Source organism: Coenobita brevimanus, chromosome 6 (assembly GCF_032717465.1).
Source record: "Coenobita brevimanus isolate Jiangsu-jjx chromosome 6, ASM3271746v2, whole genome shotgun sequence".
In the NCBI taxonomy this organism is placed as follows: Eukaryota; Metazoa; Arthropoda; class Malacostraca; order Decapoda; family Coenobitidae; genus Coenobita; species Coenobita brevimanus.
Window position 1 is genome coordinate 22,782,323 of NC_136959.1, and position 14,901 is coordinate 22,797,223.

Below are 14,901 nucleotides of genomic sequence, written 5' to 3' on the forward strand. Positions count from 1 at the left end.
AGCGGTAGTAATGGTCATGGTGGTAGTTGTGGTATCAGGGATTATATGTGGAAGCTGTGGTAGTTATTATTAAGATGACAATGGTAGTTGTAACAGTGGTGTTATGAGAGTGGTGGTTATGGTAGGTTTGATTATAACAAGTACTGAAGACAGTGGTAATACAGGAATGATGATGACAGTGGTGGTTGTAACAGTGGTAATTGTGACAGTAATGATGATGATGACAGTGGTGGGTGTAACAGTGGTAATTGTGACAGTAATGATGATGATGACAGTGGTGGTTGTAACAGTGGTAATTGTGACAGTAATGATGATGATGATGATGGTGACAGTGGTAGTTGTAGTAGTGATGTCTATGATGACAGTGGTAGTTGTAGTAGTGATGTCAATGATGACAGTGGTAGTTGTAGTAGTGATGTCTATGATGACAGTGGTAGTTGTAGTAGTGATGTCAATGATGACAGTGGTAGTTGTAGTAGTGATGTCTATAATGACAGAGGTAGTTGTAGTAATGATGTCTATGATGACAGTGGTAGTTGTAGTAGTGATGTCTATGACGACAGTGGTAGTTGTAGTAGTGATGTCTATGATGACAGTGGTAGTTGTAGTAGTGATGTCTATGACGACAGTGGTAGTTGTAGTAGTGATGTCTGTGATGACAGTGATAGTTGTAGTAGTGATGTCTGTGATGACAGTGGTAGTTGTAGTAGTGATGACTATGATAATAGTGGTTGTTGTTGTGATGTTAATGATAATATTGATAGCTGTGACACTATGATGACTGACAATTATAGTAAAGATGATTAGGATGGTAGTGGTACAGTAGTTGTGGTAGTGGGAATAAGAGGATAGTAGCAACTGTGGTGAGGATGTAGCCACCAGAAACTGTAGTGATAGTGATGATGCTGATAATGTAATTTTGGTGTCGATGCTGATGGTCATGATGACCGTGATGGCGGTGGAAATTATGAACTGTGGTGTAGTTTTATTAGAGAATACTAGTCATAATAATGATTATAATAGGAGTGGTGATAATGCTATCAGCAATGGCAGTTGTGTTGTCATGTCGGGTGAATGAAGGAGACGAAACACCGGCCCCGCCCACCCTCACAGTCCAAAGCCCAGGCTGGGCAAGAGGGAGCCAGTGGCTGTGGCAGTGGCCTCAGGGCACCCTGCTAGGACACCCTCCAAGCGCACCTTGTCACTGGGACTGCCCCGCCATATACACCCACTGATACGTCAGCCTCCTGGGGCGTTACTTCCGGGTTCGGGACGCTCTCTATTGGGCGGAAGCGGCAACCTAGTGCCCTGTACCCTCTGGCACAGATCCCAGCCCCATCCCATCCCGGTCCCAAAAATTACGCTGGCGGAGCCTGCTCCACGCTTCCCCTCAGGTCCGCCACTAGGTAGCGGGACAAAGTTTTCGGGCCGCATGCCCTTGCTGGCGCCAACCCTTGTGGCGTAGTGGGGTATGTTGTGTGATACGTAAAGCGCAGCTCTCTCTCTCTCTCTCTCTCTCTATGGGGACAGGTTGGCTCAGTGGCAGCGCACCTGATTCGAGACCAATGGGTCGATAATTCGCCTCTCGACCGGCTAGCTTCCCTGCTGGGAGAGGCAGTGCTCTCCCTTCACCTAGCGGGGCTATAATTATGATCGCTGAAGGTCTAACTCGGGGAGTATCTCTCTCTCTCTCTTTTCTATTTGTGAGTGTAACTGTCAGTGTGTGCCTGTTCGTCTGTGTTTGCCTGCATCTCTGTCTTTGTATGTGTGTGTGTGTGTGTGTGTGTGTGTGTGTGTTTTGGTGACAGCTGGAGTGACGGCCATTGTGACATCAGCGAGTGTAACGCATCGATTGTGACATCCGTTCAGCTGTGGGCCTGAAGCACTCAGCTTACCAGGCGGTGGATTTTGTATCATATACTAATTGTCACGGGGTTTTTAAAATATCGCGGTAATTTTGATATAAATGGTTAAATATTATTCAAATTGATAATAATATTCAATAATATTGAAGAGCAGAGACAATGATTGTCTTGCTACATCAAGCAACGATTACTTTACGCTGATTTGCTAAGATTCTCTAAGAACGAGAATTTATAAACTTTCTCAACAGTACACAGCAGAGACTAATTACTCACAATTGCTGAATTACTGTACTGTTAGCCTCTGGAGAAAGTTACATCACCCCTGACAATAAATAACTAATACTAATAATAATAACATCAGGTTCTTGCTGATGCATTAACTCCTGGCACAACGGATTTTAAGTTAATACAACAAGACTGGTCTAAGTACCAGTTATGAAAGCAAACGTTTATGCAAGCTAGGAGCTATATGGAAAATAAGCTTAATTTGGTTTAAATGAAACAGGATTTTACTTTACATTGAGCTCAAAAAAAGAACTGTTAAATTTATTAATTACAAAAAATAAATTTAACGTTACAATTCAAATCAAATTAAATGAGACGCACTCACTCACGCAATAGCTAAATACTTATGCCTAGGAAAAACACCTTAATTAAACTCTTATGACTAGGGAAATACAAGAAGGAAATACTATAGTCGATGAATGCTGCGTATCACCCAAGCTGAACTAGGATGGAAGTACTGAAGAACTGTGGAGTTTGGGTACTAGCTGACCTCACTGCTGGCACAGGACCTCTCTCCGTCGCAGCAACAACTGGACTAAGTCGTGGGAACAAAAGCGGAGCACTCAGCCGTATTTTTAACGGTCAAGTGCAAGCAGGGGCGAACAATAAAGAAAACAATAGTATCGCTCAGTACAGCACTTAGTGACGTGCATTAAATCGGTCACTTTTGAAAACGGTGACGAATGTTTTGAAAAGTATACCCCGAAATGGAGGGAGAAACGGTTAACTGAGCGATACACAGTGAGTTTTCCACTAATAGTTCGTGGCTTCTCACAAAAGGGAAATGTCGCGAATTGATTCGTGACACTAATCATACTATAAATTTGGCTTCTTTTCAACAATTCGCAGTATAAAAGACCTATGATAAAAAAAAAAAAAAAAAGGCCTACCAAGGAGCACAGATCTGGGTCCCTGACTGGCCTGGTTGCTTCACCATAAACTCAGTTGGGTGTGGTTAAGGCGATCCGGGATACAACAGGGGGTGTTGGTTGCTTGGTTGTCTGGCTGGGTTGTCTGCCTGCTTGTCTGGCTGGATGGTTTGACGGGGTTGGTTTCTTGCTTGTTTACTTGCATGATTTGTTTCGTTGTTTTCCTGCTTGGCTTGTTTAGTTGTTTAGCTTGGCTGTTGGATGGTCCCGGAAGCGTGTTTTTTCCTTCCTATACACTTAGTCATTCAGTCATATTGACAACGCCGGAGCGAGGTAAGCAAGAAACGATTCGGCAATGTCATACCTTCAAATCAAAAAATCATCCTAAAAGCCGTGTTTGGACACTAAACCAACCTATACCTAACCAACTTAGGCCTAACCTAACGTTAACTTACCATAATACCTCATTTTGTTTGGGGGGATGACGAAGGTGCGACGTGCCGAGTCGTTCCTCTAGACACTCGATCCGACGTTGTCAGTATCAAGGTCCAGACTTTAACCTCTTTTTTTTTTTTTTTTTTTTTTTTTTTTTTAACTGACTTTATAACCGCACGAATGGGGTAATATGGAACTGTCATGATCTCTGTGCCCTGTTTGCCTTCTACAGGAGTATTTAGGAACTCACATTTCCTTTATAAAAAATGAATGACACTAGAAAACATGAAAACTATAATAGTTTACATCTTGCTTATCGTATATTTCAAAGGGTGTCTATGAACACACGCTGTGCTTTAACAAAAAATGACACTGAAAATCATGTCTTCAAACAAATATTAAATAACACTAAAAAGCATGAAACCTTTACAAATGTACAACTTTAAGTACATTCTATAGGGATGTCTAGGCACACACGGTGTGCTTTTTAAAAAGAATGACACTGAAAAATCATGTCTTCAAACAAAATCCTAGCCCCATCTTTCTTCCAGTTCTGGAACTTCAAATACCCCTTGTTTGAGCTTCTTTGGGGCTGCAATTTTCTGCTTTATGTCCTCCTGCCAACAAATTCTCTATCTTGGGCCATTTCCAATTTACCTCGCTCTTTTCCATAGATAGTATTTCACATCCATGTGTCTGTCTAGTACGCTTTTGGGGATCTTGAATTTTTCTTTTGTCTTCCTGAATGACATTCCTTTCATTGCTGCTGCCAGGGCTTTCCTGATGTCTTCTTCATCATGCTGCCTGCGCCTTTTGACACATAGTGTGGGTTTGTAGATACGTGGCATTGTGTCCTTAATCACCACGCTCAACAATCAAAATTTTCCTAAAAAGGAAAAACATTTTTTCTTAAACCTGTAATTATCATTAAGCTTTCTACATACCATATGTTTATATCCAACAGGTATCCTGAGGTAATGCTGGCATAAAGCTATCCATACATGCAATAGTTTCCTGTGCAGTAGGAAAATTTTGACGACGTGCTAATTTCGGTCCCAAACCAGTGCATGGAATTTTATCCCATATCTCCCCCAGGAATGGATGTGACAGCTGTCTTTACAAAGGAAAATAAACCGAATTGTGTGGCCTTTCGTGTCAAAAATTATCAGCATTGTGCTTTAAAAACATTTTTTCTTTTGACATCTTAAATAACTTTTTTTTGTCCCTAATTACTAGGAGTTCCTAATCACCCCCGTTTACGGTACTTGAAATATACCTGTGTACAGTATATCTGTGAACTGTGTCAGGTTGTATAACGTCACCGGAAAGGAAGGCAAAACAAGTATTTCACAGCCAAATATGTTGAGGAAATGCTTTGTCAAAATCCTATAGCAGATATCTTAAGCTCCTGACATCTATATTACAACGCCAGCGCATGTGAAACAGTTGCCATGTACCCACTGAGCTCTGTTATAAAGCACAGTGATAAAATGACGTTTCAATGAGGGACTTTCAGAGTGTCGTCTGCTGCCAAACTGGCGAGCCTAAATCGACGGTCCTAGGTCCGAAGAAATACAGTAACTATGGTGACTCTTCTGTATGTCTGGGTAAACTTATGAGACTTGGCAAGACGATATACCATTCACGTCACGAAAATACTCGTTAATTTTAAAATAAATACCGCACATGAATGAGTACTTTTGGCCGGCTATTTAGCACATGCGTAAATTGGGATTCCATCACTGAGCCTTATAGAGCTGAGTGGTTTCTATCCGGCTAACCCTTGCACACCGTCCAATCGTTATATCACTAATGAGCTCAGTGGAGTTGGCTTTTATTATTTCATATCTACATCCGTAGCCTTTGTCAGAGTAAGAGTAGTGTTTTATTGAAGCTTGTCATTTCCTAGGTTTTCTGAAATTCAGTATTTACCAAATACCGTCACTTGACGTTTGTTTCCATACTTCATGGGCGACCGTCCCCAAGACAGGATAAAAGATAGCTCACTTCTCACTAGCTCTTGGTGCAGGCGATATGCATACGGTTCATTTAGTAGACCATTGTGGCCAGTGATCAATGTTTGGAAGTTCAATACTTGTTTGTTCTAATGATGTACCTTTATTTATAAAATGAAGATAAAAAACAAGATTACAAGTTAGGCTAGAGCGTGAGCTGCTTAACCCCAAACCACTAAACTTCAGTGCCTGTTACAGTGCAACTAGGCTAAATATGGGTATATTATACCCGAGGTTGGAAAATGAAAAAAAAGTAGTAAATATGCAAATTTATTAAAGCTATCACTTACACACAAAATTTAAAGTATCTTAATATTTTCTAAAAAAATTTTTTTGGTGCCTCAGTTTTTATAGCTGATTCTAGGTATATTCACGCAACTGAATAAGAATATGACCTTCATTTCCTTCTAGCAGCTCTAGTTTTTGAGATAATGCACTTATCAATAAATGTACTTCTCATAAGCATGTCACAGCGTGTGTGCCAGTGTATTTCCCTTCCTAGAATACACTGTTGAGAATGTAAAGAGTTTGCCCTTCCCCCAACCAACCGTTATACCGGTAATCATATTTTGCAAATTTGACAATGTGCACTGAACAATTCTTGATGTAGTAGTAGGCTACCAGGTACCTGTACAGGCTACTTAGTATTACATCAGTCTTTTAAAATCTGCTTCTACCATGGTTTCCTCACGAAGAAAGTGTTTGAATCATCCAGATTCTTTCTGCTATATTTGTGGAGAGTACACATTCATGGGACAGAGAAAATCCATTTCTGATTTTGTAAAAAGGGCATACTTAAGCTATTTCAAAATACAACTAGGCGACCAAGATAAGACATGGGCTCCACACATTGTTTGTAAAACTTGTGTTCAACACCTGCGGCAGTGGACTAATGGGAAGATGAAACGTCTTTAGTTTGGCATACCAATGGTCTGGAGAGTACAGAGGAACCACAGTGATGACTGTTATTTCTGTCTGGTTAACATAAAGGTTATTAATGGACGTAATCGTAGTAAATGGACGTATCCTGACCTAGACTCAGCAAAACGACCTGTTGCACACTCAGATGAAATAACTGTTCCATCATTCACTCATCTGGAAGAGCTCCCTGGAGAAGATCAATCCTCTACTTCTGCTGTAGACAGTACTCGTGGGCAAAGTGATAGTAATTTTGAAGGAACTTTATCAGTGGCAGAAGTTTTTAGTTAGCCGGAGTTCAATGACCTCGTTAGGGAGCTAAATCACTCGAAAGAAATCAGCAGAATTGTTGGCGTCCTGGGTAGCAGAAAAGAACTTACTGCAACCAGGAACCAAAATCATGTACTATCGCAATAAAGAAATGGATTTATTGCTCTTCTTCTCGGAGGAAAATGATTTCATTTCTTGCTACGATGTTCAAGGCTTGCTGATGAAAATGGATATGTCAAAATATGTACCAAGTGAACGGTGGTTATTCATAGATAGTTCTAAGCGGAGCTTAAAATGTGTGCTTCTACACATTGGCAACAAATATGGATCAATCCCAATTGGTCACTCAACTAAGATGACTGAACAGCAGGAAACAATCGCCCCGGTCTTACAGATGATATCATACCATGATCACCAAAGGCTAATCTGTGTGGATCTTAAGATGGTGAATTTTCTCCTGGGTCAGCAGGATGGATACACGAAGTATCTCTCCTTTATCTGTTTCTAGGATAGTAGATCTAAGGATGAGCACTGCTGGGTGAGAAAACAATGGCCTCTGAGAGAAAACATGGTGGTTGGAGAAAAGAATGTAATCGCAGAACCCTTGGTTGACAGAGATAAGATCATTTTACCACCACCGCACATCAAACTAGGTTTAATGAAACAGTTTGTGAAGGCTTTGAACAAAGAAGGGGACTGCTTTGACTACATATGCAGAAAATTTCCAGCGCTGAGCATGGAGAAGCTGAAGGCAGGTATTTTCGACGAGCTGCAAATCAGGGAACTCATGAAAGACCCATATTTCCAAGATTCAATGAACAATGTTGAGGCAGATGCACGGTCTTCGTTCACTCTGGTTGTAAGGAATTTTCTTGGGAACCAAAAAGCAGATAACTACTTTGAACTAGTGGAGAACATGCTCCTTTCTTTCCGTCAACTTGGCTGTAAAATGAGCATCAAGGTGCATTGCCTCCACAGCCACTTGGATCGTTTTCCAGACAACCTTGGTGACCTAGGTGAGGAACAGGGTGAACGATTCCACCAAGATTTAAGAACCATGGAGAAAGATACCGAGGACACTGGGAAACCCATATGATGGCGGATTTCTGCTGGACAATTCAACGTGATTGTCCTGGGGCAGCTCACCGCAAGAAGTCTTTGAAACTCTGCTTTCGTGAGATGTGTGAGTAAATGAACATTGAATAAATGATAACTTTCTATGCTTGTTTCACTATTATCTGATTCCATGGATGTAATTTAATCATAAATAAACAAATTTTACTTTTATGAGGCCTTTTTTTTTTTTTAAATGAAAAAGGCAACAATAATGATTTGTAGTCATCAGTCCTTGTGCCCGATCGGCTGTACGCACAGCAATTTGGGGTATATCATATTTCGATAACCAGACCTGATGGAGAAAAACTGATGGCATATTTAGAATCAGCGACCAAAATTTACCTAAAAACAGGTCTAACATCTCAGGCACCAAATTCTCTGTTCCAATTTACCATCTACACGGACCTGTAATTTTATACCATCATCAGGGTTCATTTGTTGGTGACTTTAAAAGGTGACTACAGTAAGACATGTTGAAAATGACAGGACCAAGGACACAGTCATGATTTATTCCCAAATTCACGTTGAAGGGTTCGGATTTGCTCTCACCTTTGGACACACGAGTATTCATGTTGTCATGCAGGCTCTTTAGGATGATAAGAAATTTTTTTGGAACTCCAAATTTTGAAAGAGCACTACATAAAAGTTCTCCGTTGACACTGCCAAATGCTTTTGAAAGATTCACACACACACACACACACACACACACACACACACACACACACACACACACACACAGACGACTAAAAAAATCCCATTCTACTACTGCTCATCGCTGTTATTTTTCCTTTTTTTTTTTCTTTTTTTTTTTTTATCACGAACCACAAGCAATCTTCGTGTGTCATGCGAAAATGGAGTTTTAAGAGGAGTGTATAATAAATATGTATCTAACCAAAGTGTGTCAGTCATAAAAATTGCACGACCATTATTGCAACTGTTAATATTAATATCTCAACCATTATGAAACTCCAACATCATATATTTGATTCCTTGGTGTATGATCGTATAAGTTAAATATCAAGGAATAACGTACGTCTCCAAAAAAATAAAAAAAAAAAAGGCCAACATTATCCCCAAAAATCCTGATCAGAATCTAAGTCGTAGGCAGTAAGTCTAAGCGTCAACCTAACTGAACCTAACCCCTTCTGATGTAATATAGACAGCTAATCTGACCCAAGCCAACCCAACCCAACCCTACCCAACATAACTCAGCCAACTAACCAAAACAGCCTAATCAACCTTCTATGTCGAAAGATGTAATTTCCTCCATCGGTAAAAAATTATCAACCTTCAGATTATATATCATTGAAACTTTCCTTTCTAGATGGATTTAGTTTGACTCCAAGACGCTCCACATCTTCCTCCATCACAAATTTTCCTTAGGCAAGATCTTATATAAGCCATTTGCAATAATTTCCAGAGTATCTTCCGCTTATTACCATGGAAATTTCCCCTATCTCTCTCACTGCTATTAATTTCCTTCTATTTTTCACTAATTTCTGCATTATCATCGCCACCCGCCTCCATCACCAGACATCAGCAATTCATCAACCAGATCTCGACATTATCTACTACCAGCTGAAATTCCCAAACTTTTTATCTTCTGAACACCATCTCCAGTTGAAATTACACTACATAACAGCTACACCAGTTAAATTCGTCACTTGCCTTTAGCAAAAAGATCTCCCATAACACCCCACTGTCTCCCTACACCCACCTAGGCCTCGGCAAAACAGCCAACCAAGGCCACTGATCGATGCGACCCTCCTTCCCCTCCTCGCTGTCATTAGCTGGACCATTAAACTCTGGGTCGAAGTATAATCTATCCCGTGCCAGGTTTTCTCGATGAGGGTGTTGGATCAACGAATAGGCTTGAGGAGGGAAAGTTATGGCTGTTTTTATAACACCGTCCGTGGAAAAGCAGTGAATCAAGTCCGCTGCATTTTAGGGTGTCAGTAAAGTCAACCGTATATATTTGTTAGATCGGTTATCTTTAAAGCAAAGGAGTAAAACAGCTGATGGAGTTGCGCGCTTGTGCTCTCACCTACTCAGGTGTAAATGCTTTTAGAATTTGGATTTTGACAAAAAACATAAAGGTAGCAGTTCATTTAGGTATTCATTAGGCTCTCAGTTTTAGTGGATTTACTGCAGCTTATGGAGATGCTAAAGAAAGCAAGCAAACCTGATCTAGAGGGTATAGGTTACCTCTGTATCATTCTCGTCATATTTTGTGACTGCAATAGAAGATCAGAGTGCCAGGTGTGACGTTAATGTTTCATCATGTCCTAATGCAATGGGAAACTGTTGATTGTGGCCACAGCTACTCTCTCCCTACCCACAACCTGCACTGTTTTCTTTCTATTTTTGCCGCACCCACAGGGACTTCCAAATAACTGTGCCACTCACTCAAACACTTACTTCCTATCCCATTGAGTTATTTTACCTTTTTAAAGAATAGGTCCAGATCTGAGAGAGAGAGAGAGAGAGAGAGAGAGAGAGAGAGAGAGAGAGAGAGAGAGAGAGAGAGAGGGTGGGTGGGTGGAGGGAGGAGGGTCAGGAAAGCGAAACGGCAGTAGAAGTCTAGAAGACCTTCATCCGGGACGGATTTAAGACAGGGTGGGACCCCGAAGGGGAAGAGGATGAGGGGTCCTGGCCAAACCTTTATGCACGATTCTAGTTTTTAACTTACGAACACGAAATTTTGCGTAAAAATACCTCACTCCCTCACCCTTCACCATGCCTGCTTAACGTTCACCACATTCCCCATTGCACTTTGTCACTGCCTCACTACCTCTCCTTCACCTCCTCATCACAGCACATTCCATCTTCTCATCACAACTTCAAGTGTTCATATCCTACTTCATTTTCCAGCATAAACTCACTTTTCACACCACCATCTCACTCTTTTCTCATATCATGTGTTTTATTGCACGTCACATTTATCATTCTTTTGCTGCACTTTATTTTCCTCTCTTCACCACATTAGTTCAACGTTCACCACATTATCTCACCACTCACAGTACCCTCACGCAGCTTACCATGCCCTGTCGCCAGTTAAACGCACTCCTCCATCCTCCATCATACTCCTAAATTCTTCAGCACCTTTTATCACAATATTCATTCCTCACCACCGTCATCCACCTCACCACTGGTCATCACACATGCACATGGTGATTGGGTCATCACACACACACACACACACACACACACACACCAGCCATCACTGCATCCCTTTCACCACAACGACATCAATTATTTACACATTAAAACTCACAAGATATGGCAAGTTACATCTTTTGCAATTGTTTCGGTAACTAGTCATCACAGTGAGTTTCATGTCCCTTACAAGCAGTCATATCAATCCTTGTCTAATAATGTGATGTATCGATATCACCAGATTTGTTATAATAGCGGTAATTTGTCATGATGAGCTAGGGTCGTGCTAATAAGTGGTTGTGTGTGATTAACAGCGCCACCCTCCCGTATCCCCTCACAGAGGCAATCCTTCACCCAGCAGTATCTGGTCCCGTAATGTTTATATATTTCGTTTGTTTCCTTTCTCTGTGGGTTTATCCTTTAAGCAGAATATATTTACTTATTTTTCTAAACAAAAGGCTGAAATCTGGACACAATAACGACTATGTGTTCGCCAAGGAAGGTTACTGTATTTTTTAAAATGCTGTTTGTTCACTTACACATCCGTTGCTCATCTTGTGCACTGCTGGAAAAAATAAATAACTTATAAATAATACCCAATGAAAAAACGTCATAGTCGATAAACAAGTAACTTAACTATGTGAAAGGTATTAGAGCGGTGAATTGTTAATAGACAATGCCAGTAACTAGCTACTGACCTTTCATGTTGTCACCAGGCAGTACCTCCTACATCATGCCTGATGGTGCTGTGACTCATCAGGGGCCAGAACAGCTCAGTGGTAATGCTCGCACTTCACGACCGTAGGGTTGACAGTTCGAGCCCTCACCAGGATAGTGTACTAATAGTAAGGGATGTAGTGGTGTCTCCAAGGATCTCCCACTGCCCTGCAGAGCTATATGGTCCATTGGTCCTAGCTCGGGGGATTCGCACTCACCACAACTGCCTATGTTGCATTATCAGTCAAGCTGTGCATGTGTGTCTGCCAGTGCGTTTGTTCTTTTCTTTTACGTGCAGATCCACCTAATTTGTGTGTGTGTGTGTGTGTGTGTGTGTGTGTGTCCAACTCTGGACATAGGGTTCACTGCCCGCTCCTAAGACGTAGTAAACCTCCTACAGAAGCCGCAATTTTGTAAGGCCTTCAGACCGATCTGGACCGGCTTATAGTACTCCCGTATCTGTTCTGACGACACAGTCTTGTACAAATTAGACCGTCGGGACTGGTGTAAGTGGTCCTGCCCCAGAGCCAGTCCTGGGTTACTTGTTCTACGCACAATGATGGCGGTAGCAATGGGCAACGAGGGCAACCAGGAGCGTCCCGTGCCTGGAGTAAACAGTCAATACGACAAAGATGGCAGATGGAAGTAATTGCTAAGTATTATTCAACAACTGATATTTCGCACAAACGACAGCCAACAATACCACGGTAAGGTGATATAAATGCAGACGCTACTTGACATGAGTACTTCTTTAAACCTAATTTGAAAAAGTTAATCGGTTATGGCTGAATTATTTAGATAATGTCTGCAAAGAAATGCAAAATCTGTGTCCCTAGGGATTAATATATGGTACTGACGGCACTTATCATTTCCCAGTAATAATTCCTTAAAGACGAGTACTGCATCCTTTGTTTCCGTTATCAGAGTTCTCTTTTAACTGGAAAGGTGACCTGCACATTTATTTAACTTCATAGTGTAATAAGAAGTGGTTATCATGAATCTAACGGTGACACACTGGCAAGCTGTCATATTTTCTTTTATGTGACGTAGAGACAGCTACTGTATACCCTAATAGCGACGATATTTATAGATCAAATGATTTATTATCATCCCATTTCTCTGTTTACATAACTCAGCTGACTCTGTCGTGACTCCTCTCACTCGATCCTCCAGCCAATACGAACACATTAAGGACAGTATTTGTCTAACATCCATTGATTCCATTTTCGTGATCATCAGGTAGGTCTAGAAAACTTTAGACTGGTTTTGACTGATCTAAAAATGCCTCAGGAAAACGCGGCTACACCATACATCTTCACATGTCACCACCTCGGCGCAAACACCCACCGTCCATATTGAACACATGCTAGGGCTGTCTCATGCAAGATTGGTTTAATATGTTTACATGTCCGTGGGTCTTCTACTGCAAAATGCAGCTCAGAGTACAAAGGAAAGCAGTCAACTGCAGGACATTTTTTTTCTGAAAGAAGTTTTGATGTAAGGCTGGGAATGATTATGGTATCTGCTCTCTGAAAACAAAGACTGATTAGAAAGCAAAGGGTTCGTACCACTCACTCATCCCCTCAAGTGTGACCAGACGGAAGGTACAGTCAGGCAGTATTAAGAAAATGCAATGGATATTTCATAAGAAATGTGCCAGCATCTATCGTACCGTAAAAGAAAACTCAGAATCACTAACAATATTACGGCGGGTTAATCCTCCCTGATAGCATTCGACCAACTCCTGTAGCATTTTTAGACCAATACCCCAGCATCACCAACTTAAACATCCAACCATTACTAACTAGAAAACTCTCTGATTATTCCTTCATTCAGCCATGGAAATATAACTTAACTCATCAGCAGCTTAAATTATGAAAACTTACTTTACAGTACATCTATCCGTTTCCTCTGAATAATCTCCACCTGTTGCACTCTCGCGGTCTGCACCGTGGTATATCTCAATCTCTCAACTTTAATACCACTCTACATATATACCTATAAGGTTTCGCCGAATTTACCTAGAAATACATGCACCATGCCGTCAAACTTTTCACACACACACAAACACAGACACACACACGCAAACCAGGCTCCTCCATACCAACGTCTTCCCAAGCAACTACGAAATTTACCCACGGTGTTCTTTCGCCCCTTCTCCCACTCAGTTATACGTCTCCCACCCGCGCTGACGTCTAGTTTAGCATAAGGAGGCCAGGGTGATATTATATAGCTGTCTCTCTGTTTTATATATATCTTTGTGGTCACTATTTTTTACTTGTCTTTAGAAGGTTCTGGATGTATCTGGTGCAACTTACTACGAGAGAGAGAGAGAGAGAGAGAGAGAGAGAGAGAGAGAGAGAGAGAGAGTCGTGCGTCCAAAATTAATCAGCCATGAACATGTCATCACGCACCAAACTAATCAAGTTCCCTCACTTTATTTTCTGTCCTCGTCCCTTCGTTACGGGTTTGTCATGCTTATTTCTTCACATTTTATCCATTCTTGAATAACTACTTTGCCGCTCAGACTCAGATGAAAAGGTCCGTCTGTATTTCCCTTCTATCGTTACATATACCTTACCTTGAACTCAAATCTTTTGTTATTAGTTATTATTTTCGATGCTCGGTTCATTGGTCTGTATTCTCTCTCTCTCTCTCTCTCTCTCCTCATCACGCACACACTATCATCACCTAGCCACGTTCATTTCCCTTTCGCCACACTCCTGAATTATTCATCCCACTAGTCCCGACTTTACCGCCTTTACCACACCAAACAGACAATCCTTTTCCATCACGCATCCATTCACACTAATTCCTTTACGTTCCCATTCACATTGCCAAGATAATACCGTTATCGATCAGCGATCACCACTTCGCTAGCATCATCACAGAACCTTCAGCACATTAGCACACTATCTCACATCAGTCATAAGTCTAGTAATTATCATACTCCAGATCACTAAGTTATTGCTAAATCAAAGCCACGCGTCCCATTTTTCCTACACGTAATTAATTATGAACACGTCACTGTTCAACATATTAATCATATTGGCGTGATAATAACTCTGATTTCAGGTCCATTAATTATTATGAACCGAGAGGAATACCTGAATCAATCACTACCTACTCTGTTTACTCCTCTCTCACTCCCCACATCCCTGTAACGTCTTTCACTTAGCCACCTCTCTTGAACCTCCTCCCGTGTTGCCGTGGCTATATTGCAACTACACTGAACCTTCCAACTTTAAGCTTCTC